The sequence below is a fragment of the Haliotis rubra genome, unplaced genomic scaffold, assembly GCF_003918875.1.
Source record: "Haliotis rubra isolate DU_JTF1 unplaced genomic scaffold, ASM391887v1 Scf1609, whole genome shotgun sequence".
NCBI lineage: Eukaryota > Metazoa > Mollusca > Gastropoda > Lepetellida > Haliotidae > Haliotis > Haliotis rubra.
Genome location: NW_025765569.1, coordinates 71,901 through 99,273, shown reverse-complemented (window position 1 = coordinate 99,273; position 27,373 = coordinate 71,901). Strand labels below are relative to the sequence as shown.

Genomic DNA, 27,373 nt, shown 5'->3' with positions numbered 1-27,373 from the left:
CTCTAACGACCAAATCTGCAATGGGCAAGCTATATGTCCTCTACCAGATCTAGTGACCGACATGATGAACATCGATATACGCAAATAGGATTCTTTGACATGTATCAACCATTATAAGACACTGACGTGTTTAGCTCAAGTTAGAGTGAGTGAGTGAGTTAATATTTAACGTCACATCGGCAATATTTCAGCCATATCGTGACGAAACTAGAAAATACCCATTATCCTGACAACTGTTGCTATGGAGCTGTGCTCATCAACTCTTCAAAAATATAACTGAAGTGGAAGTTATATTTATTCCTTCAGTACAAAGTAAAAGAATTCTGACAGCACGGATGGTTTTAACAATATTGTCAACTGAAAAACAGCATTCGTACATTTTCACATGCGATTCTGGGTCAATTTCGTAGAATTCTAATTGACAGCTAATTAATGAAAAATACTGAGAGCAAACACATTTCTGAGTGACATGGCATTTTACAAGGCCAATTTAGAGAATGATAAAATTTCAAGTGAATATGAAATTTTGGACTTATCCACCTCTGCATGATTCTTAGGTGGAATGCTACTTAAGCATCCACTGTCTATTTTGTAGCCCCGCTGCAGTCGGCAGTTATGGAATCTGTGAAAAAAGGAGCTGGAGAAACAGAGGAAACGGTGACACTGAACATCTGCCCGAAGTGTCTGAATGATCGAACAAACGGTCAAGTAAATATCACCGGGATGATGGTGTGTAAGACAGGAGCAAGCTGTGGACAAAGGAGTGAGTATACTGTAGACGGAAATACTTTCAAATCTCATATTGCGATGTTTTTCTTATTTGCAATTAAACATATCACTTAAATAAATTGAAAAAAAAAATCACTGTTGACGTGGTCAAAATCCCCTATTTAACGTTGTAATAGTGTGTATGCTATGTATCAAGCAATTTGCTTTGTTTGTTTGTTGTTTAACGCCACACCGTGCAATATTCCAGCTTTCTGGCGATGCTAGCAATTGGAACTTTTTTGGAAATTGTTAATGTGATTAAAAATGATACAACTGCAAATGTTAATGTCCGGTTCTCTTGATGTAGAAATAAATACGTTCCTGTTTGAATACTTGGTACTAATTATGCAGGAAGACGTCAGCGCAACAACCTCTGCTGGACTATAACAAAATTGCTAACTGGAATGTGGCCAGTGCAAATAGTTTCAACGTGAGTACAGGGCAACAAAGCCAGATTGGCTTGCTGGAAATATTGGTGAGTACTGGTAACATCCTTACTGCAACAGCTGACACGTGGTTACAATATTTAATACGGGATAAAAAACATAATTAAGGTATCTTTGATTCTAAACTAATATAAATCAATAAATGCTCCTGGGATGGTTTTTTTCTGTTGACATATACAGCTGCCTTCTGCAATTATGTACAAATTGCTTTTTCAAAGGTCAACAAATGTCCGTGCAACTGCAGACCCTTTCGGGAACGCTAAGTGTTATTGACCTAGTTGGGTGACCTAGTTATTGACCTAGTAGGGTGATCATTTTCCCAAACATGTCATAAATATTGGTGTTTAGGCTCATTGACTGATTTGGATTATGCATACTGGATTGTTTCATCGCGATACATCCGGATTAATGCTCTGATGTTTAACAACACACATACAAAACGTCATTGATACATGATGCTAATGATTATATTTTTATTGACAGGTAAACCCACTTTGACCTTTACTCTAGGGGAGGAAGATTGCAGTGGAAACCTGCTAGGCGTTTTCTGTAACGGGAAACTCCCTGCAGGAGAAACATTTATGTAAGTTTTGATGACTCCGACAATCGAATATTCGTATTGTGAATATTTACAATACTAAGCATTTCAGAACACTTGCTCATGAGTAATACATCTTTAGGCTGCATATAGATCCATATTCTAGATTCGGTAAAGTAGTGACTTGTTACTTGCTCTGATGGCAGGCTCACCACTGTCACACGTTTTTCAAACGCCAGTGACGAATGTTGTGAAATCATGCACCGACAAGCCACAAACATGAAGAGCCCGTCGTGCAATACAAGGCCGACTCGTCAGCCGATCTACATCAAAACCGCTGTCATACTCCAGGGGTCGTACCATTGGCAATCATTGTACCATCAGGCTCCATTCCCTGCATGTACGACCGATGTTACTGTTGGTTGGACCACATCATAAATCGAGATTGCAATCTGGCTTCATAGAACGTGTCCAAAGTACGGAGGATGTTGCTTATTGCTAATTATGTCTCTCTTTCCCCTCCCCTAGTTAACTCAAGTAATACAACACATTTAACGTCAAGCATGTATTTATTCATGCATACATGCATGCATGCATGCATAAATACATACATACATGCATACATAAATACATACATATACGCACACACGCACGCACGCACGCACGCACACATACATACAGTTTTTCTGCGTTATTTTCAGTGTTTACGCTTTCACGTGCACAAATCATGGGTGTACCACAAGTCCACAAATTGAAGTTACAACAAAAGGTATGTTTCAAGAATAAATAACCTGACTTTGACTCATTACATATAATGTATCTGATAGGAATCATTTAGACCATATCAACTATAAATAACTGTACATCTAATTACAGCTTCGTTCCCAATTGCTGCTGTGGTCGGAGGACTAGTTGCTGCAGTTGTCGTCATCGTTGTTGTGATCGTCGTCGTGGTTATCCGTAGACGAAGGTATGTTTGAGATTCAATACGTACGAAATTCCTTCCACAATGTTCAGCAATCTTTGCTAAAAGCTCGTTCCGTTTTATGATCCCGAATCTATCATTACCATATATTTATGAATAAAAAATGAATAACTGTGAATGAGTGATGGTCCCACTGGGTTCGCGAAAGGTGTACGAAGGACTAAAATGTCATGATACTGGGTAAATCCATGTTACTCTCAAGTGAGTGAGTGAGTTCTGTTTTACGCAGCTTTTAGCAATATTCCAGCAATATCACGACGGGGACACCACAAATGGGCTTCACACACATTCACTGGTATCTGCCGTCATCAAGATATAGCATGGGCAAACACTGTGCTAAAATTAAGTCGATTATATCATGCAATGTCTCCACTGTGTCCAAAATGAAAAAAAATCGTCTAATTACGTTACTTATTAAACAGTGCATCCATTCTTTGACATACATATACATACCCAAAGGTTCTGATTTCTTACAGAAAGCACAATAAGGAGAGACATAGGAAGAGCAGAGATGAAGTCATCGCAAATGATCAAATCCGCCCAGAGCAAGGTGACCTATACGAACAGATTCCCGATAGTCAGATGGTAACTGTCGACAGCAGCCACAGTAATTGGGGTTGTGTAAACTATGTGTCAGAGCAATACTCTCGAAACATTGAAAATACCTATGACGCACTTACCACTTACCAGAATGCAGATGGTCATGATTATGGGAGGATAAATGTTGAAACCAGTTTTAAATAAAACTACAAATAGCAATAGCAAAATGAATACCATAGGTTCTTCAATGAAATCATGTATAGTACATGCAGCCAACCTTTTCAAATGCTATTGCTGTTTAGTTTGTGAATGATGAGTACTCAGGATATTAATCAATGTTCATGTACGTGACAGGTGAAATGTTTTAAATAAAAGTAGCGATGGTAAATTGAATACCATATATTCTGAAATGCAAAACTGTACAGTACACATAGCCAACAAAATCAAATGCCTTTGCCTTTTAGTTTGTGACTGATAAGCACTCATGTACATGTACGTGGCAGGTGTAATGACTCATTGTGTAACGAAAAGCATAAGAATGTACCATCTAGTATTATGTAACACATATATACGCTATATGATGTAGTTCAACCCTTGTCGGTTCCATAATTTAAAGAAACCATTACAGTTTCTGTACGATTCCGACTAGATCAGTTTAATAATATGTTTATGGAGGAGTGGAGGCTGGAACGTACCATAGACATTAATCTTCTCTGCATAGTGGTGCTACTATCCACAACAAAATGTTTTGAACTTAGCATTGTTCAACAGAGCCACACGTTTATGCTTAAAAGTGTTAACGATGGATCATGAATTATAAATGCTAATGCAAAGGATTAAAACACAGACAAGAGCTGACTCCAAACTTCACATGCAAACACTTTAAGTCTGTAACAACTTTCTATAATCTGCACGTGCCGCACAGGAATGTGCCATACCTCTTTTGGACATTTTCAGAAAGGCCGAGGACCATTCTTTCTGTCAGTCTGGTCGATTGAGCTCATCATATATTTGTGATTTACTTGACATCGTTCATTGCTAAGGAGCCTAAAGAGTTCAAACCTTACCTTATCCTTGACTTGGGAGATCTTCCCGAGATAGAAATGTATGATCACTGCTTTGCTGATGTAAAAAACGATTAAGTGATAACAATCATGATTTAAGAATGAGCCACGACATAATCCTTTTCCCATATTACCAATATGTACAGCTTCAAGGAAAGTGTGCTTTTAGGTCAGTTGCAAGAAGTATCCTTCTGATACATATGCATACATTTTTATGTGCCGGTACAGAGGTCTTTACACTAATTGCACCACATTCGTACAGTAACGCTTTTCGAGTTATTCCTGATAACTTCAGGAATTGGAAGTATTTAATCTTATTTTATGTAATATTTGTTCCGACTACTCGAGAGCTAAGATACTCTGTAATCCCTCCTCTCTCAGACACTCTTTTCGAAAATATCATTTGTGTTTATGGTAAAGGAATATGTGATCGTTTGCCAGCATGGAAACTACAAGATACGAGATTATAGTACACAAAACACCTGTTTCGTTAGTATTAATCTCCGACAGTCAGACAATCCTACATCTTTATATGGACTATATGCCACGGCCGTAGGATTAACCACTTCATTGGTCAGATAACAAACGTCAAGGTTTGGTTACTAAGTAAGCATGTTTATTTAAAGACAGGATTGGCAATCGTAGGAATAGTTTTCTTTGTCTCATGAGGTCTCTGACAGGGCAAACCCTGTTCACAGAAGTGTAGTTTGTCCGGAAAACGTCTTGGTAAGATATATATCACAGCAAAATAACTTGGTTTCCGCAGTGGAAACCTGGCGAAACTGGACTGAAACCTAAGTTTCCACCTAGAATCCAGTGAGTTTCCGCAATAACGGAAAATTACAATTACCCACTTTCTAAGGGTTTCCGCAAGGTTTCCGTTACCCACACTCCAACAGGTTTCCGCAAAGGTATCCGTTACCCACACTCCGACAAGTTTCCGTTGAGTTTCAGTTAACTTTGAATCCATCAGGTTTCCGCAAGGTTTCAGTTATTAATAAGACTCCAACAGGTTTCCGCAGAGTTTCAGTTACCAACTATTCGACATAGTTTCCGCATAGTTTCAGTTACCGGTTTCAATTTCAGGTTCACAGGTTTTCATATGCGTTTCAAAGAGCCAAATTTAAACATTGTTCTTACTCATATCATCAACTCTTGTTAAAACAATATAAGCAATTTGTTATCATGACATTTACTTAAAGAAAAACAGAATATATAATAAGATTCATTGTTTTATTTCTCAACATGAATATGAATTAGCATTTAAGGCAAATAAAGATCATACATATAACTAGTAATATAGCACTAAAAAACAGGGCAAAACATTTTGGCATAACTCAATCCAGTTTAAGAAATCATATATCATTTATAACAAAGTAGTAATTTTTCATCAGTTAAACTTTCATTCACTTATTATCCTGAAATAACATGTTAGATATGAAATTTATTTCTAAAATCATGCTAATGGTGAAAAATAACATTAACATTCAACTTAACACAGTAATAAAACATAGCTGCATCGGACATTTATTTGCACGCCTTGGCATTCAGCCACACACTCTATGTCACAACTATCGCCAAACATCCACTATGATATACATCATACAATAACACAACATACAGCTTTACAATACAAAAAATAAAATAAAATTACATATGAAATTGAAAATAAATTCAATTATATTGCAAGAGTTGGTCAGTTAGCCCAATAAGGGGGCATCCCTGGGTGGAGATCCCTCCGGTTGATTGATGCCTCATCCTCGTCCCTCGTTGGCCATGACGAGAGCAGGAGGTGTAGATTCTTTCCAAGTCCAGTGTCTTCGTGTATGCCCTAAGCTTGCTGGACTCCCAGACAAAGGGGACGGAATGCAACTAATTGACGTCATCTTCGTCACTCACGACTGGTGATGTCATGTCTATGGTGAGTGTTGTCGCTACCTTTTCTCTTCGTCTATCTGGCCAATCGATAGATGCAAGTCTGTTTAGGCGTTGTGCAAGTTTCTGAAAATGGCAGGTAATAACGAATTACTAGGTTATTTTGATAAATTACACAAACATCAATCAACAAGAAACTGAAAATGCCAAGGATGATTTAAAATGAGTAATCCAAAAGGAAGTTTGAATAAAAGAGAACTAAATTGAACAATCACACTTTGCACTAGTTTTCTCAAAACTCAAATTATGCAATTCATCACACTTCATTGACCGAATGAAATATCTTATTTTCTAAAGAGGACACACAATCTATACACAATTTGTTCTGAGTTACATGCTTCCCAGTCCAGAGGTAGTAATACGTTATATATATATATGAACATTTATTGCATTTTCTATATAGTAAATGATACTAGTAATAGATTTTCATCAAATTGCTATATTCAATCTCTACAGTTCGTATTGAGCCCATTTCTGGTGTCCCCCCTGCCGTGATGTTGTTGGAATATTGCTAAAGCGGCGTAAAACCAAACTCAGACAGTCAGTCGTATTGTTGAAGGCACAAGTATATTCACCCAGTAGTGACTGTATGTTTACACCATTAAGTCTTTGAGGTGTATTTAGAAGTGAATAATGTAAGATATGACAGCTTATGGATGTCAACGTCTTTATTATGTAAAAAAATAATAAAGGAGTTGACATCCATAAACCTTGTCTCTACACTATTAATTGGAAATTATTTACTATTCATAATGTAAGTCACTACAGATAGGTCAAAATTACCTTCACATGTTACTGCTGACCATCCTTGATCATTTGTTATACAGTCTCCAGACACATCATCAGCTTTGCTGAAAAAAATAAACAATAACACGTTACTTTTCTTTGCATTTCCCCATTCATTCATTCGAGTTTTAAAAAAACCCTTAAACCTGCAGCGACATTTATACCAACAAGCAAACTACAGATTTATCACTTTAGGTTATGCAATCAGTAAGTGAACGGCCTGACATAAACATCCTGATGAATGAAGTTTAGTTATCTCATGTGACATAACCTTGGAGTAATTACGGTATTGTAAAATCAAGGGGTCAGTTTGACTGCAATTTCACACAGGTGAAGTTAAGATTTATTTGGTCCAATTTGAAATCATGATTAAGTTACCGGTTATTCAAATCCATTTGCAAATGTAACTTTAGTATAGTTCATTTTGTGAAAATGTATCTAGTGAAAGCATAATAATAAAATATTCAAAGTGAAATTATGTCTATGTTTCGTAGTACCATAAACACATACCTTCAGTAAGAGAGGGTGATCTTTTCTCCACGAGTAGTCGTGACACATGTTTCCTCACAACAGCGTAAATGAATAAAACAAATCCATTAATATATAATCTGTTTGCCATATTTTTCAAAATTGTAGCATATTTTAGATAGACTTATTTTACTTCACCAACCTTAGTTCGAGCAAAACAGTTTATACAGTCATGGGACTTAAATATACGTCCGTCGGCAAAATTCTCATAGACTTGCATGCTATTTTAGTGTAGCTGTGTAATTTTCATTAATTCATTTTTACATATTTGGTTGTCAAATTTTGCAGGTTGTTAGAAATTATCTTGGTCACAGATACGTAATTTTCCACATTGTAGTTACATGAGCAACATATATATACAACATTGCGTATTCTTTTCCCCATAGACCGCCATGTTAAAAATTGCCATAACCATGACACGTACTGAAGTGAAAATAAAACAGAAATTATGCTCTTTGTAGTGAGATGATTCATGACCCATGTGCAAAATATGAACAATATCAAACGGATATTAAATAAATTCAAGACATATTTCTAGCTGCACCAAATTAACATGTAAGTCGAATAATGCATAGTGACGAATACCCATAGGCCAGTGGGCTGTAATTCGATAGATTAGCTTGTTTACCAATCCAGATTTCCGTACGTAAAGTAGGCCAATTCATTAAACGTTATTTGACAACAAAATAAATTGGTCTTACCTGACAGGGTCGTGGTACTGCGAGTTTTTCGCAGCCATTTCCATCTTTCTTTTCCAGGCAGCGAATTCTCCCTTCCAGTGCTTTTGAGGGAAACTAAGGCGGCTATGAAATTGGCGTCTCGCAAAGACTCACGGGAAAAACACTTTGTTGTTGTTTTTTAATCTAAATCTAGCATTACAGTTTGACAATGTCTTTCCGTTATACAACAAAATAAACATACACTATACACCTAAAATGTCAGCTGTGTGTTTTATAATAATTTAGGTAGTCTCGCGTGACGTGATCCGGTCGCCATTGTTTTATTCTGGTTTACATTGCCGACATCAAAGGGACTGTGAAAGGTGGAAATGAGCAGATTGAATGTGAGTACCCAAAGTGACAACAGTCGGCTGTTATGGGCTTAAGGGTCTTTTCATCGGATTATGGGCACTAATTGCTCCTCCTCAGTGTCAAGCATCAACATGTAGGCCTAGAGATAATTAACAGTGAATAAATCTGAAAACATATTCACGTTACTTTAATAGTCCTGGGTGCCGTTCCACTAACCGATTTTAGGCCGATTGTAGCCGGTCCCGATCTTACGATCCGATCCAAGCTTAGATCGAGACTCGTTCGTGCGAGAGATAGAGGAATGGGAGGCACGAATTATCTCCCTTTGCATAGTCTAGCAAATGATGGAAGTAGTTTACGAACCAACTGAATGAGTGAGTGAGTTTAGATTTAGGCCGCACTCAGCAATAGTCCAGCTATATGGCGGCGGTCTGTAAATAATCTAACTAAGGTGCATAGCGTTCACTAACATGAGCGTTCATGTTAGTGAACGCTATGTATCTTAGCTATAAATAATCGAGTCTGGACCAGACAATCCAGTGATCAACAGCATGAGGATCGATCTGCGCAGTTGGGAACCGATTACATGTGTCAACCAAGTCAGCGAGCCTGACCACCCGATCCCGTTACTGGCCTCTTACGACAAGCATGGGTTATTGAAGTTCAATATTCTAACCCGGGCCTTCATTGGTATTTTTCCAACCATGTGTAAACGTGGAGAAAAAAGCTAGAGCAAAATATTAGGGTAGTGAGCACCTTGGTTTCAGGTGCAAGTGCGTGTGAACGCTGGGTATCAGCATAATATAATATTAATAAATGCATATTTATAGTGCGCCTATTCCAGATCCTGGGGCATGCTCAAAGTATTTACAGCCGAGATTATAAGTAATAAACTGAGAACAGGTTTTAAGTCTGGACTTTAAAAATGTCAATTGTGTCAGAGCTTTTAATATGTGCCTGAATAACACGCGACCTGCCTTTAGAATCCCCCACCAAATATGCGCAGTGACATCAAACATATTTGTATCTTTTTGCTTCAGAACATTGTTCACTTCACAGGTGTCCCATGACGTTGCAATATTGTTGTACAAATGTGTTACACCGACTCGCTCGGTTGTGTTCCCATGACGACAGTGGTCAGACTGGCCTGACATTTGTAAGGCTTCAGTGCAGTGTTTGTTTACATCACAGAAATATACATATTCATTTCATGGGGGATTTTAGGGGACGCTCACGGTGAAATGCTCGCTCTTATTTTTCATATAGAATAGGAAAGCCACCATTTTGGTTTCTCTACGATTGATTTTAGCTATCCTAAGTTGGTCATGAGCAGCTTAGACTTTGAATCTTAACTTTACGATTGACTTGGGTAAGATTGGTTCGTGGAACGGTATGCCGATCGTAACGTCACGCTAAGATTGGGATTTTAGGGTTTTACGATTGGCGTAGGGCTAAGATCGGTTAGTGGAACGGCACCCTGATCGAGCTTCATGAGTCCTACTCGTGAGAACTTGTGTTAGTGACAAATAGGTGATTTTTCAAAACCCTGTCAGGAGTAGGCAATATACGAAAATATTTTTGCTGGACGTAAAACTTCATCATGTAAGTAATTTACCCATTGAGATCCAAACATGCAAGTGTATTAGACATGCTTATATCATGTTCATTCTTTTCAGTTCTACACCTAGATATACTATTCCCATGTATTATAAGTTAAATTATCTAATTCTGCAGTATATATTGCTAGCTTATATGTAATGTCAGCTCAATATATCCGAGTGAGTGAGTTTAGTATTACGCCGCACTCAGCAATATTCCAGCTATATGGCGGTATGTATCCAATTATACCAGTTCATCTATTTTATCATTTTATAACCATTAAATCAATTATTACATATACTTTACACTCATAGCTTTGTGTAATAATTTGTGTAATCAATTATTAAACCTCTTAGCCTTACAATGCATTGACACAAGTCACGTATAACATTTCTAAAAGAATCATTGTTTCAATTTACAGATACGTTTTGTGGATCTAGGGACTTGTTGAGATTGACAAGAGGCTTGGCTTGGTAATCATTTATAGTTACACCCTACCATGCTCCTAATTGCATTAAAGGAAATCTTAAAACAATATTTTTTATTCATCAGCATTTAGTCAAAACAAGTAAACACTAAATAGATACATAGAATAAATTTCTTTATCTTTGTGAAAAATATAATCACCAAAATGTAACAGTGCGTGGATTCCAGTGTAATTATAAGTTGATATGTTTTTCAGTTCCAAGAAGAAGACCAGTTTTCTGTCCGCACTGCCAGTCGCTTGTTTCAAGGAAACAAGGAATCCGCCTGGAATGGACGGCAGTTTCTCATCAGGTTAGTCGTCAAAGATACTTCACTTCATAGGTTTCACTTAACGACTTCAGTTTGATCTGTCCCTTTGTTATCCATCATATATCAATAATGAATATATTTAATTATTGTATATCAAATATGTAACTGTAACTGTAAGTGAATAAGTTGTGTTACACATTTTACAGTTTTTAAATTAAAGTAAAGGTCACATTAAAAAATAATATTTTTTGTTATTATATTGCTGTGAATGTTTCTTTAGAGGGTTGATAAAAGTAAGAAATACCCACGATTTTTCATTCATGGGAAATGTTAGGTTTTGTATGCTTTTCTCACTTGAGTTGGTCATTTCAATTTGAAATGAATAAGATCACATATATAATAAGGTGTTACATTCAGTGTTTAAACATGATTCGTATCTATTTAAAATATGTATGTACCGTTTTACCTATTCTTAGATTTCAATTGGCGATTTGGTAATAGATGTTACCTTGAATATGAGTACAGTAACAGTAATAAATATTACCACAATTTGCTTCAGGATACTGGGTTGGCTACTATTTTCTGGTACCAATCAATCAAATAAGTGACATGTCCAATGGAACATACAATATACATGTATACTACAGATATTTCCTTTGTGATTGTGAAAAAAATCTTTTGGGTACATCTACAAATTAGTCGTTCTAATTTTATAATTTCATTGTGATCAGATATACCACTGTGCATGTTTTGAATATGTATACATGTGTTACTTTTGGCTGTTTTTGTAGTTTTACTAAGCATTGTATGTATTGTATTTGCAGGATGATGCAGAGTCTGTGTGGGACGATGAGCATGGCAACGATGTTGTGCCAGACATCAACCAGGACTCTTCATATTCACCCACAGATCTTAAGTAGAGCATACACCATCTGTTTGCGGTTGTGGACTGGTTCAAGCCTTGTTGTAATCAACTTGGCTATATTTCCCCTTTCTCTGTGTGGCAAAACAAATGTCTCAACTCAGGCTCTGCTTCATATGTACCAGATCAGAGGATTGCTGTCAGCTCAGTATGAGTGCAATAGAAGCTTCATGATTGTCAGCAAGTTGGCAAGTCTTTACTATGTGAGATTGTTAGTGTGTATATGTTAAGATACATTGAGGCAGCTTCAAATGTACGCTTCATGTATATGGGCCCATGACCTTTCATGCAATAAACATTTGAATTTGAATTTAAAATCTGTTTAATAAATACCACAGCAAGTATGCTATGCCTGCACTAGTAGACATCATTTCATCATATGCATAAAATGTTGTAGGGTTTTGACATATTTGTATTTGCATATTCATACAGAAGTTGTGTTCTCCAATGCTGAAGATTCCCTCTTGTTGTGGCTTCTCTCATTCATACATACATACATACATACATACATACATACATACATACATACATACATACATACATACATACATACATACATACATACATACATACATACATACATACATACATACATACATACATACATACATACATACATACATACATACATACATACATACATACATCATATCAGTGACTGTGTTACCGTGTTTGTTGTTTTTCGTGTACAATGTAATAAATGGTACATTCACAAGTTATGCAGAATGGTAGTGAGTTACAAAGTCACATCGGCAGCCATATCGTGAAAGTCGTAAATCTAAATTTGTAAATGTGTACATGAAATAAAAACAGACTTATATACCTACCTGTCTTCTAAGGACAGTAAAATAACTAGTCTATCACAAATGTACACTAAAAACTGCCATGTAACCATAAACACTTTGACGGTACAGTATAAAAATGGGCTATAGATTGCCAACACCTGAAGGTTGATCAACATACTAGGGACTACGGGAACGTACAGTACTTTTGCTTCCTGCATAGACCCTAGCTGGATTCTGTATATAGAAATTATCTTGCAAATGTAACAGTAAGTAAATATTGTCCCCCAATGGAACAGCACAAAGTTAAGTTTGCCATTTCATCTAAGCTGAAACCAACAGAAACCTAGCGGAAACCTACATTACCAAGTATTCAATAGGTTTCCGCAATAGCGGAAACTAAGTCATTTTGCTATGAATGTTTCAGCGAACTGAAACTAAATGGAAACGCATAATGATAGTTTCAGTTGTAGAAACTTGACGGAAACCTAGATTTGTTAGTTTCAGTTTTGTAAACTATGCGGAAACTCGCATTGTCTGTTTCCGGATACTGAAACCTAGCGGAAACCTACATTACCCAGTATTAATTAGGTTTCCGCAAGAACGGAAACTAAGTTATTTTTGCTGTGTATGTCAGTGTGATAACGTATTTTCCTTGCATCTCACCGTCCGGACTGGTGGGGTTTAGGCATCAAATACCAATCTGCGAAACGTGGTCCTCTCCAGCAATTACAACAGGCTATTAATGATTGGAGCTGTTGAAAACAATGCTACTGGAAATCCACAAACGTTCTCGTAAAATTCCCCCCCCCGAGCTCCTTATCAGGTTTTCTGCAAGTTTGAACAAATACCTTCTGAATAGACGATTGACGACTGTTTTGTAGTTGACTGGCAACATTAAATTGTCGTCCTTGCCTGTCTGAAGAAAGTGCACAGTGTGTGTTATTTGTATACCTGTTGTGAATACCGGGGTTCCCCCGTACACCAGTATTATCGTGTCCATCTTGTGCTTATGCCCATTCCTCTATCATAGTTGCACTGTCAGCTTTGTCAAACTTCAGTTCAGCAAAAGAGGGCGGATCCATGGGGTGCATATTTGTCACTGCTAGCAGATCACGACTAGTGGTATGAAAGACACAGACTATACGTACAGAAGGCCTTGTGACAAAATGTTCATCTTGTTATTGAGGGGACATGTGCATGCACATAAAAAATGATAGTGAAGAATGTATCCGCATGAAAACGTTTGTCGGTGTATAGTATCCTCAACAAATTCAATTTCAATTCTTGAAAAAATACATATGTATCAAAGACATTATCACGCTGCCAGATTTCAACAAATATATTCAACAGACTGGAATGCTGACAGTAAATAATACCTGGTTAAAATGTATGCCACAGCCTGTTGCTTCAAGCAAATAAACAATTCAATAGCTAAGGCGTAGTCCCTCTTTCAACACTGACTCACTATAGAGTATTATGCCTATAAAAAGTGAATAGAAGCTAACAAGTGAACATTCGGACCCAATACTCTTGAATTATGGCTTCTTGGGAAGCGAAAACAGTTGATATCGTTTGTGTTAAGTAAAGGGGTCAGCGTTGACATGAAGACAATCGACATAATCGGTGTTAAATACAGTAAGTGGGTGGATACAAGTTCAGTCGGCATGACCAGTCGACACCAACAGTGTTTACAGCAATAAAAGGGTGGACGTGGCTACAGTCTTAATAAAAGGTGTTGAATACAGTAAAACGGCGGGCATGAGGACTATCGACATCAGCAGTGTTGAATACCGATCAGGGATGGAAATGAGGACAGTGTTAAATACGTTATACAGGTGGTCATGAGGACATTCGCCACCAACAGTGTTAAATACAGTGAATATGTGGAGATGAGGACAGTCGTCATCGACAGTGCTAAAAACAGTAAAAGGGTGGACATGACAACTGACATCCACAGTAAATACAGTAAAGGGATGGAAATGAGGACAGTTGACATCAACAGTGTTAAATACGGTATACAGGTGGCCATGAGGACATTCGACATCAACAGTGTTAAATAAAGCGAAGATGTGGTCATGAGGGCAGCCGACATCAACAGTCGACATTATCCGTGTTAAATACACTATAGTGGTTGACAGGAGGACAGTCGACATCAACAACGTTAAATACAGTGAAGATGTGGTCATGAGGGCAGCCGACATCAACAGTCGACATTATCCGTGTTAAATACACTATAGTGGTTGACATGAGGACAGTCGACGTCAACAGTGTTAAATATAGTATAGAGATGAAAATGCAACATGCATCTATATGGATGACAACTTCTTGTTAACTGCATAAAGCGACGTTTCGATCAGCTTGATAACGGTGTAAGAACCTCATCAAAACGTCGCTCTATGCAATATTGTAAACCATAAAATTGTATGTTTCATTTTAGACTCATTACCTTCTAGAATGCAATACAATGCAATTAGTAAAGGTCATAAGGGCAGTTGACCTTATAAGTGTGAAATACTGTAAAAATGTGGTCATAAGGGCAGTCTACATCAACAGTCTATATTAACAGTGTTAAACACAGTAAAGGGGTGGACATCGGGGCAGTCGACATCAAAAGTGTTAAACACCACCACAAATCATACTATTTGGATTAAAGGAAAATCGAAATGATCCTTTAAATATAATTCTGCTTCTTATTAAACAGACAATTTTTCACAACCGAAAGTATGGAATAGTACCAGATCAAAAGAACATTTTTAGAATCTGCTGCCAATATCATCATGCCTCAAAATGTATTGCTTTTACAACCTGTTCATATGATAGATTTACAAAATTTTGGTCATCGCTACACACTCTATTTGCCTCATAATATATTACTTGCTTCGGATAAAGTCCAAATTTAGCATGTAATGTAAGCAAAGACTGTAGACCAACATACATATATTTCCATAGTTGTATAGACTCTGATATTAGAATCTTTATATATCTATACATACTCACTTTTGATTACATGTGACATGTGAACTATACTTTGAAAAAATGTGCAAATAAAAAAACCACAACAAAAACCAGTGTTAAACACAGTAAAGAGGTGGACATGAGGACAGTCGACATCAACTGTCTACATCATTAGTGTTAAACACAGTAAAGGGGTGGACACCAGGGCAGTCGACATCAACAGTGTTAAATACTGTCTGCACACAAAGCTGACTCCAAGGTATTTACATCCGGTCACAGGTGGACTCGACCCCGGCACCGCAACCTCGCTTTATCACTAACCTGGCGCCTGAGACAGCTCGCCCACCACGCCCCATCATGTGGGTGGACATGAGGACTGTGGACATCAACAGTATTAAGTACAGTATAGAGGTGGACATGACGACTTTCGACATTAACAGTGTTAAATACCTAAGGAAGAGAGTTTCTATGCAAAATCACCGGAACATAACTCCCGATAACAGGTAACAAATCAGCCTACAACACATTTGTATTGTCGTGTGAGTGAACATACGGACTTAATAGTGTCAGGTGTACACGTAATTGATCTTGGTAAGCATCTACTAGAGTTTCATCTTGAATACCCAGGCAATCGTATACTTGACTTAACATGGACTGCATGTCATTGTCTCTGAAACAAATACTTCTTTTTTATATTGAAAAGGAGTCCCAGTGAGATAGATCCAGAACCTGAGGACATCTTGACTGTGGGTAGTTGTGTGTACACGGGATTTGGAGTTGAACTTTAACAGCCAGAAGTAATTTTAGAATATTTATCTTATCTTCTACCGGAAAACACCTGAGGTTGTATACTAGCCTGCCACACAGAGTTGAATACAGAATGTTTATAAGCTGCCTCTTGGCAACAGAAAGATGGGAGGGGGAGGGGGGGGGGACTTGAGAAGGAGACTGACAACGCAGACATTGTCATCTGACATGTGCCCCACGTTGATGTTAGGTGTGTCGTCAGTGAGCACATTAAACATTATCTAATAAGTTTCTGGCGTAACCTATTAACTAGCCCAGTTAATGTCGAAGGGAATGTGGAAACAAATGTTTTGATTAATCACACCCATACCACAAGGAAAGAAACTAGGGACGGAAGTGTGTTCAAGCGACACGTTCTTGATTGACATAACAGCGTTAGAACACTTTCCATGGCCAGAAATAGAAAGCAAAAAATCCCTTTGCATAATCACCAAAAAGCTGCTTGAAGCTTGTATGACTCTATAAGCCTTCTAGATATATTGGTTTCAGTAATTTGAATTATCAATGGGTAAGTGTGACACATTCATAACTTTCCTCTTGGGTTTGCCGTATTGTTGAATAAAGCTTTAACTGGGTTACACCTATCATATCAGTCATGTCCTGTAAAAAATTGATGACCTCACGGCTAGTGCATGGATACAAAATGGACGCCCCCCTCCCAAACCTGACTTTCACTGAAACTGTGGAAATCTGGACTTGCCACATATCCTAGACTTTCATGGGCTCTCTTGGATATATTTGTTTCAGGGTCTGTATGACAGGGACCCTTATACGGGTGTCTGCCTGAAACCTATTTTACAATTTGCTCGTTGGCTTTGGCAATCTGCCTTTAAATTTATCGAGCTGACGAATATTTTGCGCTCTTGTCATTCATGAACTCACTGAGCAAACCTGATTAGAACGCCACTGTTCACATATTAGGTCGGTGAAAGAATTTAATGTTGCTATACATTCTGAATGCTATGATAGGTGTAACCCAGGAAGAGCGTTATTCAACAATACAGCAACCGCAGAAGGAAAGTTACGACTGTGTTGTTGAACTCATAATCATCTGCATACTTATTATATATTTGAAAATATGGCTTATCACCGGGTCAACTGCATCTAAACATTACAGGAAACCTTTACTGGTGAATTGCTTTGAGCACAGCTCCGATTATTCGCTGTATTCAATCAATCGTTCCTTCATCAAAGTAACAAAAAACATTCGCCTAAACGCAACACGGTCCCAATAACAACGCAGCTGTCCGAAAACTTAGTTCCAATCGTGCATTTTTCAAAACATAATTGTGGGACATTAGTGATGTTGGACATAGCAAGCAAGCAGTAACAGAAAAATCCCACCACGAATATGTCATGACTAACGCAAGCGTAACGAGACTGGGCGATCGGTATGACCAATATAGGGGCTTCACAACGTCAGCTGGCAAGAACCTTCAACTGCAGCCAGACCACCATCAATGAATTAATAACCAGCAAACCATCCAGACCCAGGACCACCCAAGATCGGGAAGAGAGCCCTAAGAATCACGACACCGGCCGAAGACCGCTCCATTCGGCAGATCCACCTCTGGAACAGAATCGGGACGGCGATTTCAACGGCGGCGATAGCACTAGGACACGCCATCAGTCGTCCTTCGACTTGACTAGAGAGAGTGCTCTTTACAGATGAAAATCGGTTTTGTCGGTTCAGAAACGATGGCAAAGTTGGAGTTTTTCGACGTAGAGGCAGACGACTGATGCCAAACTGCGTTCAAGAAGTTCTTCCGCTCAATGGAGGAGACGTCATGGTATGGGGCGACATTTGTGGCCAGAGAACAAGACTGGTTATCATCCGAGGAAATCTGAAGTCCCAGCGATACAGGGATGAAGTGTTGAGACCATTTATGATGCACTTTATTCGACAACGCAAGGCCTCACACCGCCAGAATTGTTCGAGAATACCTGCACAATGTTAACGTTAGCGTATTGCCTTGGTCAGCGCCTTCTCCAGACATGAACCCCATTGAAGATCTCTTGGGTCATCTTGATAGCGTTTGCCACCTCCAGCGAACCGACAGGAACTTGAACAGACACTCTCTCTGTCTTATGGAACAGGATTTTTGCTGACGTCATTCGCCGACTGACAACGTCAATGAGGAGGCGTGTGTTGGCGTGTGTTGGCGTGTATGGATACCCAGGGTGGTCATATTCGCTACTGATTACGCGCCCCTTGACTCCTGTCTATATGATTCTTTATGCACTTTTTGAATGAACTCTGGTTTGTATAATGTTAATTTTAACTCCTTGACTCTTTTAATGAGTTGCAGCAATTCAAGATCAACATTACAGATAATTTTTAGTCATATCATTTAAAAATGATTTTTGTTTGTAAAATAATTATCATTAATCTCACATACGTCCTTGTTTCTTGTTTTTTGGTCAAGTGAAGTCGGTGATAACTTTCTTTTGCCCAGAAGGTTAGCGATGATTCTTATTCATTAAGATGATATAATTAAAACCATTCTCGGCACTATATGTGGGTACACTACAAACGATGTTGTTCATGACATATCTTTATATTAAATCGAGTGTACCAAAAAGAGTATTGAATAATCCGTTATCATTTGACAAGCAAGCGCCAATATAATTCCGTTTACATTTTTAAAAAAACAAACATTTCCAAATATATACCTTAAATCAAATGTTGCATTTTCGTTGATAATTGTGCATAGTTGCGTCGGTTCGAATATATTACATCTTTAATTGCATCTCACCGATTTACGTATCCGAACAGAGGAGGCTAATGAAAACTCTTCATGTTTCATATTAAGATCTGGGCATAATCTGACAAAAATCTCCCCCAAAAACTTACTGACACGAGAGGTTACGAGATGTCAGCAGTTCCAGCCTTTGATGTCTACATGTTGCAATTAATTTGTGAAAGACGAAAACGCTTTAATCGATGTCATCGTTGTTTTTTTCTTATCATTTTCACTACTATATTGGGTTTTACGTCCATTGAAATTTGTTTCATTAATCGAGATTATTCTTTCGGTGTTGACGTGGAATGTCAGCACCAGAGGCACCCAGTATCCATTGAATAACTGGAGATGTATTGATAGCACCTTCTTTCAGACGAACATCGGCACCATGTACAATCATAAAAGAGTGATAACACAACCCCTTGAAACACTTATGTAAATATTTGATGTTTTAAAAACATTTGCCTGTGGATAAAAGCAAGGGTACATATATTTTAACCAATTACTGAATTACGTGTGCAAAATCAAATTTCGAAACAAGTACTTGATAATATCATGTTATGTAATTCATAATATCGATTTATGTAATTTGACTTATGAAGCAGGGGTGCTCATCGTGTATGTGTGCAGGGAGGCTAGAAATAGCTTGCATCCCTACACAACACAGTGGGTAGTGTTCTCAATACAACCAGGAAGTAAATCACTGGTAGGCCAAGCCACCCTGTCTCCACTCCCGACAGACACACAGAGCTAGGCGTCGCAGGTCAACAATGACAGTGTGTGGCTGTTATCTGCTGGGGCTCCTGGTTGTACTTGGAGATCGGGTATGTCACTTATTCATATACATGTACTGTGAACATCGAATTCATTCATTTAATGAACATACATACATCACCTGTCCATTTTATAAAGGATAAACAGGAGTAGCTCCCGACATCACCTACCTCGTGACACAGATCCAGCAGTAATGTGTCTAGTATGTATTTCCCCCGTTGACATAATTATATCACTGCAGAAGTTACGGCGATTGAGGGAGTGGCTTTTATATAATCTTGAGCTCATTCGAAATGGGGACACGGTAGCGTTGTGCAACTGTCTGAACACGATCTCTGCTCACATACAGCTTCTCCATGTTTGACCCACATTCTAAACATTACCAAATACGACAAATGAATCAACACATATGCATGCGTAATTCGAGTAATATATATTTACTTTAATGATTGTACTCTGTGTGTGTGTGTGCGCGCGCGAGTGCGTGCGTGTGTGAGTGAGTGAATGAGTTTAGATTTACGCCGCACTCAGCAATATTCTAGCTATATGGCGGCGGTCTGTAAATGATCGAGCCTGGACCAGACACTCCAGTGATCAACAGCATGAGCATCGATCGATCGCTCGTGTGTGTGTGTGTGTGTGTGTGTGTGTGTGTGTGTGTGTGTGTGTGCGTGTGTGCGTGTGTGTGTGTGCGTGTGTGTGTGTGCGTGTGTGCGCGTGTGTGTGTGTGCGTGTGTGTGTGTGTGTGTTATAAGTTGTTCACTGGTATCGAGGGGGACATTGGCTGATGTACCCTCGATGTTTGTTTATAAAGAAACATCGAGGGTACATCAACCGATAGGCCCCGAGGGACCAGTGAACAACGTATTTATCTTACCGAACACCGTAATTTTGAACTGTTTGAAGCACGGTTATCGGATCATAGTATGGAGTACCAGACGATAAGGCGACAAGAAAAACAAATTTAGTGTTATCTCCCTTCCACCGATTTGCATACGCAAAACATCGGTAATTTCCTTACATCATAAGTGATTCAATGTTATTCGAGATAAAGAATTACTACTGCGAGGTACCAAATGAGTTCGGCATTCCCAGCGGGGTACATAGAAAATTTTAGTGTCTTGTAAGCGGGGTACTTTGAAAATAATAGAAGCGCGCTCAGTCAATCAGAAAACGACATTTATGTGTGAGGCAAGATAAATATATATGTACACTTCTATTGGATTAGACGACATGTTTTCTTAAATAGTTTCGCTTTCACTGTGTGTCAAGCTTAGTTTCAGCAAACTTATTTGTCCATTTGACAATATCGTCAACAATTTCAGGACAGACATACAAAGTGAAGGCTTCCACTGGATTTTGACTGATGACTTTACCATTCAGCTGGCGAATAATATTTCTCTAAGGCGTTCGAGCTAATGGCATTGGGTCCTTGAACCACTGTCCTCCATCACGGCTGTCATACCTGTCAGGAGCTTGTCTTTGTACGTCAGTCTCATTGTCAGATTTGGAAGTAGCGTCATCCTCTTGGCCACAGTCGGATTCTGGGCTTTCAGATCCTTCAGATGGTTGATAATCTTCATCAGATCCTTCATCAGAGTAATCAACACCAAGCTCCCGTTGCATAAGTTCAAAAAAGTTTTCTTAATCCATTTAGAATGTACTGTAGGCACACCAGTTAGAAGACCCGAAAAAAGGTTAATGAATCTGATTGCCTTGAGCAATTCTAAATGCTGGTCACAGATATTATATATTCACAATATTTATAGCCTTGGGGCCCATTTGGACCCCCCGTCCATAAGACAAGGGTTAATGCATCAATTTCAATTTTCTACAAAAGTACAAAAATAAAGAGTCAAACCATCCAACACCCTTTGCGTTTTTTTCTTGGTATGATCCAATGTTTGGATAACTAATTGATAGCTATGATCACAGTGTTCATCCGTCGAATTCATTTTACTACTTTGAAATCAGAAATTCGACTGATCGGTACGCGACCGTACATGGTCACACACACACACACACACACACACACACACACACTCTCTCTCTCTCTCTCTCTCTCTCTCTCTCTCTCTCTCTCTCTCTCTCTCTCTCTCTCTCTCTCTCTCTCTCTCTCTCTCTCTCTCTCTCTAACTTTAAGGTTACTTGGATGAGTCAATTACTTTATTTTTGTGGTCGAGGCCGGTGATATTCTCTTTTAAAAATGACAGCAGTAATTTTGCAGACATAAGCAATGTCGCCCTCGTTATACTGCGAAACTGTGTCGTCGTGAATCATGTTAATAGTTATTGGTGTGGTTTAGACCTGGATCACATTTGCCATGGGCGATGTACGATACAGTAGTCTACAATGTTCCGTACGATTTTTTAGGCATCGTGGGCGACAGCGGGCTACGTGAGTGAGTGAGTTAAGATTTTAAGTCACATTATTTCAGCCATGTCGTGACTAAATCTAATTAAGGATTTATAGTAATTGAAAGTAAATTTTTAAAATCTGTCAAAGAAGGACAGTAAAACAACTAGATTATTACAGATATCAATTTAAAACTAGTAATTAAATCTGAACTATTTTAACTGTAAGTGACAATACAGTATAAAGACAGGCTATAGATTGCAACAACTGAAGGAAGAACACCATACTAGGGACCATGGGGGCTTTACAGTACATTTGCTTCCTGCATAGACCCTAGCTGGAATTACATGATCCCTTCAGCCGTTAGCAATTTTTGACAATCTTGCCTTAAATTAAAAGAACATATATGCTGCAGTTGGAAACAAGTGGTACGTTTAAATTTACTATAATTGTTTTGGGACTTACGTACCCTCTCAGGAAGACAATAATTTTACAGTACTTGAACCCCCTTCGAGGATACTGCCACTAACAATATCAGTTGTTAACTTAAACTACTAATCATAAATATTTATGTATTTACAAACCTTTTATCAATATTTATCTAATAATTCTAATTCTTATAAAATTCAATAATTAAAATGAAAATCAACAGTACTAAGAAGATCCTGTACACTTTTTACATATCCTTTGTGATGGAAAAAGACCGCAGGCTACGACTTTTGTGTTCACATGGCCTACTTGTATCGTGCAATTTCCTTGGGGACATGACGAGGCAAACGTGCATGGAGAATGCACAGAACTCGTACGGAGATCTTACGGAGATCAAAGTACAGATTCTAGTACTCGTGCTGGTGACTAGGTGCCTGACCCTGAGGATGTGGGTTCGAATCCCGGAAAGTGAAGTACATGTATTAGAAACTGTACTTTACTAAGAAAGTGTAATCCCAAATATAACATATGTTACATTTGATTACTTTCTAAATGGCACTGTGTAATCACATGTTGACAATATATGACAATGTCATATGTCGAACTTTATATAATTACCGGTACCTTTTTTAAAATTCATAAAATCTTTATGAAGAAAGTTATCATCCAGATCATTGTTATGTATATTTCTGTTTCGTTTATGGTCAATTTCCATGATTCAGGTATGATATAGAAAACATATCGAAGATCCATATATGTACCTCTAATATCAAATTTGAGCTTCAGATCTTCAAGAGACATAAAACCATCTTCATTACAAAGGTCCTTAATTGTTAAAATTCCATTTTTAGCCCAATGCCTGATAAAGTTATTTGGGTTTTTGAAATTATTATTCAGCCATAAAGGTTGTGCTAAAATTCGTTTAATGTTGTCTGCTTCTATGGTATTCTTATAACAGTATAATTTCCATGCCAATAAAACATCTTTCCAAAAAGGATTATCAATTTCAACAATATTCTGAAAATTTGCTCCATATTTTAGTATATCATTTAATGGAAAATTGCATGGATTACTCATATTTGTTTTTCTCAAATAGAGTCTGAGTGTGGATAATTTCATGGCATTAACAAAGGTTTTAATATCTATCATGGGTAAACCCCTTCTGTATAATCCTTTTTCAAAATGCTCCGTTTAATTTTATCATTTTTGTCGTTCCAAATGAATCTGTAAAATAGTCTCTCAAGGGAAGTGATAAATTAATCAGGTGGATTAGGTAAAGAATTGAACACGTGAACCAGTTTTGAAAGAGCCAATGTTTTAATTACAGTGATTTTGCCAATCAGTGTAAGATTCTTTTTCTCCATGTTGCCAATACTCTATTAATTTCTTCAAGTCTTTTTCTTGTGTTGATTACCCATAAGTCATTCAAATCAGGTGTGAAACTTCAAATTCCTTTCTTTGCCATTCTATATTCAAATCTTCAGAAATCATATCTCTGCTACCTGCATTTGAGCCTATCCAGATTGCTTTAGTCTTATCGATATTTATCCTTAACCCTGACATATTGTAAAAAGTATTAATGGTTTCAATAGCAGCATACAAACTTTCATCTGTACCATCCAAAAATAATTCAGTATCATCAGCATATTGTCCTAATTTATATTCCTGAACATCAATTACAATACCCTTATATCATCATTTCGTCTTATCATACATCCAAGGATTTCAGCTCCAAAAAGAAACAATTATGGCGATATTGGGTCACCTTGCCTGCAACCCCGCTCATTAGGGAAGAAATCAGAGAGATGTCCATTCTGAATTCAACACATGATGTTGTATATAAGTTAATAAATTAATCCAGCGTATAATCTGTGGCCCAAAACCAAATTTTAGTAAAACAGATTTGATAAAATCTTTAGAAACTGCGTCAAAAGCATTTTCGAAGTCAATTAAAATCAGCAGGCCAGGAATATCTCTTTTCTTTGTTTCAAATATAAGATCATATAATAACCTTGTATTTGCACTAAGAGTTCTACCCGGTATGAATCCAGTCTGGTTATTATGTATCAAAGAGTCTAAGGTGATTTTTAACCGGTAAGAGATACATGCACTAATTATTTTATACAAAGCATTTAATAAAGTAATTGGTCTCCAGTTCTTTAATAAATCTTTATTAGCTTTAGGTATACAAATGATAACTCCTCTCTCCATGTTAAGAGACATCTTAATTCTTCTTGAAACATCATTGATAAATCTAACAATCCAAATTTTGAGTTCTTTCCAAAAGTACTTGAAGAAATCTATAGGAAATCAATCAATTCCAGGGCTTTTGTTATTCTTCATACTTTTGTCTCTAAATTGTCTATAAATTGGTCACTCAAGATTGGAATTATTACATTGTCTAAGTGGTCATCATTTTTATAATTCTTGTCTGAAGAATAAAGATTTTTATTAAATTCTTTCAGTTCATTTAATATTGATTTACTGTCAGTAATTTTTTGTAGTTCCAATTTTAATTTTGTACGGTCAGATAGTAGGGATTCATTAATATTTTGGAAATCTTTTCTAATATCATCTTTACAGTCTTTGATTTTAATTTCCAATTCACTGGTCTTTTTTATTGTTTTCATTTTGAGAAAAGATGAAAATGAGATTGATTTTCCTCTTACTTTTATCAGAAAAGTTTCCAAGAATAAGCTATCATCACTCTTCAATTTAATATCCGAATCATCAACATTTTCACCATTATGTTCAGTATCTAAATATTCTTCAATTGTATCCCTCAAGATTGATCTTACTAAATCAGCATATTCAGGATGTAAGAGTAAGGAAGTGTTAAATTTCCAATAACCCCTCCCTCTTTCTTGGTTGATAGTGTTTGAAAAAGTAATGCTAATGGCAGAATGATCTGTTTTATAACCAGGTATGATATCAGAATCAAGTGAAATATTAACCAAGTCTTGTGAAATTAAGAAAAAGTCCATCCTTGCTTGTTGTCTAGGCTTTTTTCTCCACCAGATATACTTTCTTAAATCAGGATTCAGTTCTCTGCAAATATCTATAAGATCAAGGGATTCAATTTTGTCTAATACAGTATTTCTAGCCTGAGGATAGTTGATATTTTTATAATTTTCCAAATCAACTGAAGGATCAATGATCAAATTCCAATCCCCTTCAATAGCTATGGATTCATTATCAAAATTACAAATATTGTTGAAAGGTTTTAGATAAAAATTTGGGTCATCATTGTTAGGTCCATAGAGATTTGTAAGGGTGAATCTTTTATCGTCAACAGTTATATCAGCAATAACATAATAACCATTTTCATCCTCTAATGTTCTGTGTATGGTAAGATCAATGTCATTATTAAAGAGTATAACCACCCCTCTAGAGTTAGATCTAAAGGGTGCAATTATACTTTGAAAACCCCATTCATTTTTAATTTTATGGACATCTTCTTTAGCCACATGGATGTCCTGCAAACAAATTATTGAATATGATTTTTTCCTGTATAGATTCATAACTTCTTTCCTTTTATTAGTGTCAGCTAGGCCTCTACAATTAGCTGAAACCATTCTAATTTTCTTAATTTTATCCACAGTCAGATACAAAAAAACATTTGTTTTTTAATTAACATGATTTAGAGTAAGATAGTTCATACAGGATATAAGGGGAAAGCTGGTTGTGAATGATATGTTGGTTCAACTTTCAAACAGTGGGAACAGAGTTTTTCTTTAACATAACTATAAAGTGGTACAGAACAGACATGTAAAGAAAAGTAAAGTAGTGAACATACAGGCGCTGCATGTGTTTGGTAGAAAACACAAGAGATAAAAGCCAAAAATATGTACAGAAATAAAAGCCAAAATAGAGGCATTGATACTCTATTCTCAAACCCAATGTAGAAACTTACAGCAGTCAGTGTGCCAGCTGATAAGAGCATAAACATGACCTGGAGGTCGAGGTCGGACATGACTGACAAGAGTCGCATTGCCAGGCTGACTGAGTTAACCTCAAGATTACCGGTACTTTGTATAATATACTGTCACTGAATTTCCCACCTCTCATCTGTCGTGTATTGTACTTTGCATTGATTTGTAAACTAAGTTAATTTATTAACGTACAACATCTTTGTTGTTTGTTGGCTTCACACTCTATTCTAGTGCGTATAGATTTATTGCTTAACTTTTGCTTTCAGCTTGGACAACGACATGTAACAGTTTTTATGGTTCTGTCCTAAATTGGGATATGGCTGTTGAAGTTATGATCTGACAACTTTCACTTCAGATTTAGGTGCATTGTCTTCAGGTGTTATGTATCCCCAGATATACAGAAGATGTACCTATTCACTGTCAGTATTGAATATTTAGCGTAGGTGATTAATAATAGCAAGAATACTTACCAACCAGTACTGCAACAAGTTTTTTTCTCCCCTTTCAGATGAGCAATGCTGCCACTACAACAACACCATATCGTGAGTACTGATGTCGTATATCTTATTTGTGTTAGGTTTCTAACTAATAATGTCATTTTCACGCACAATAGCTATGACAATAACTATGATCCACCTGTAATTAAAGGCTTTAACGATTATTGCTTGCGTTCAGAACGTGTGTATGTTTGCTACATATACGTCTAATGTTTCAT

General features: G+C 37.3%; 1 protein-coding gene and 1 long non-coding RNA gene across 2 annotated transcripts in view; both read left to right on the top strand.

The window, feature by feature from the left end:
* LOC124271513 (phosphatidylinositol phosphatase PTPRQ-like) overlaps positions 1–27,373 on the top strand; it is an 85,775-nt gene that overhangs the window by 22,679 nt on the left and 35,723 nt on the right. The window lies entirely within an intron of this gene.
* On the top strand, positions 1,142–2,722 carry LOC124271515. Its single transcript, XR_006897062.1, has 4 exons — positions 1,142–1,243; positions 1,698–1,797; positions 2,454–2,521; positions 2,629–2,722. It is a non-coding gene; the product is annotated as an uncharacterized LOC124271515 (long non-coding RNA).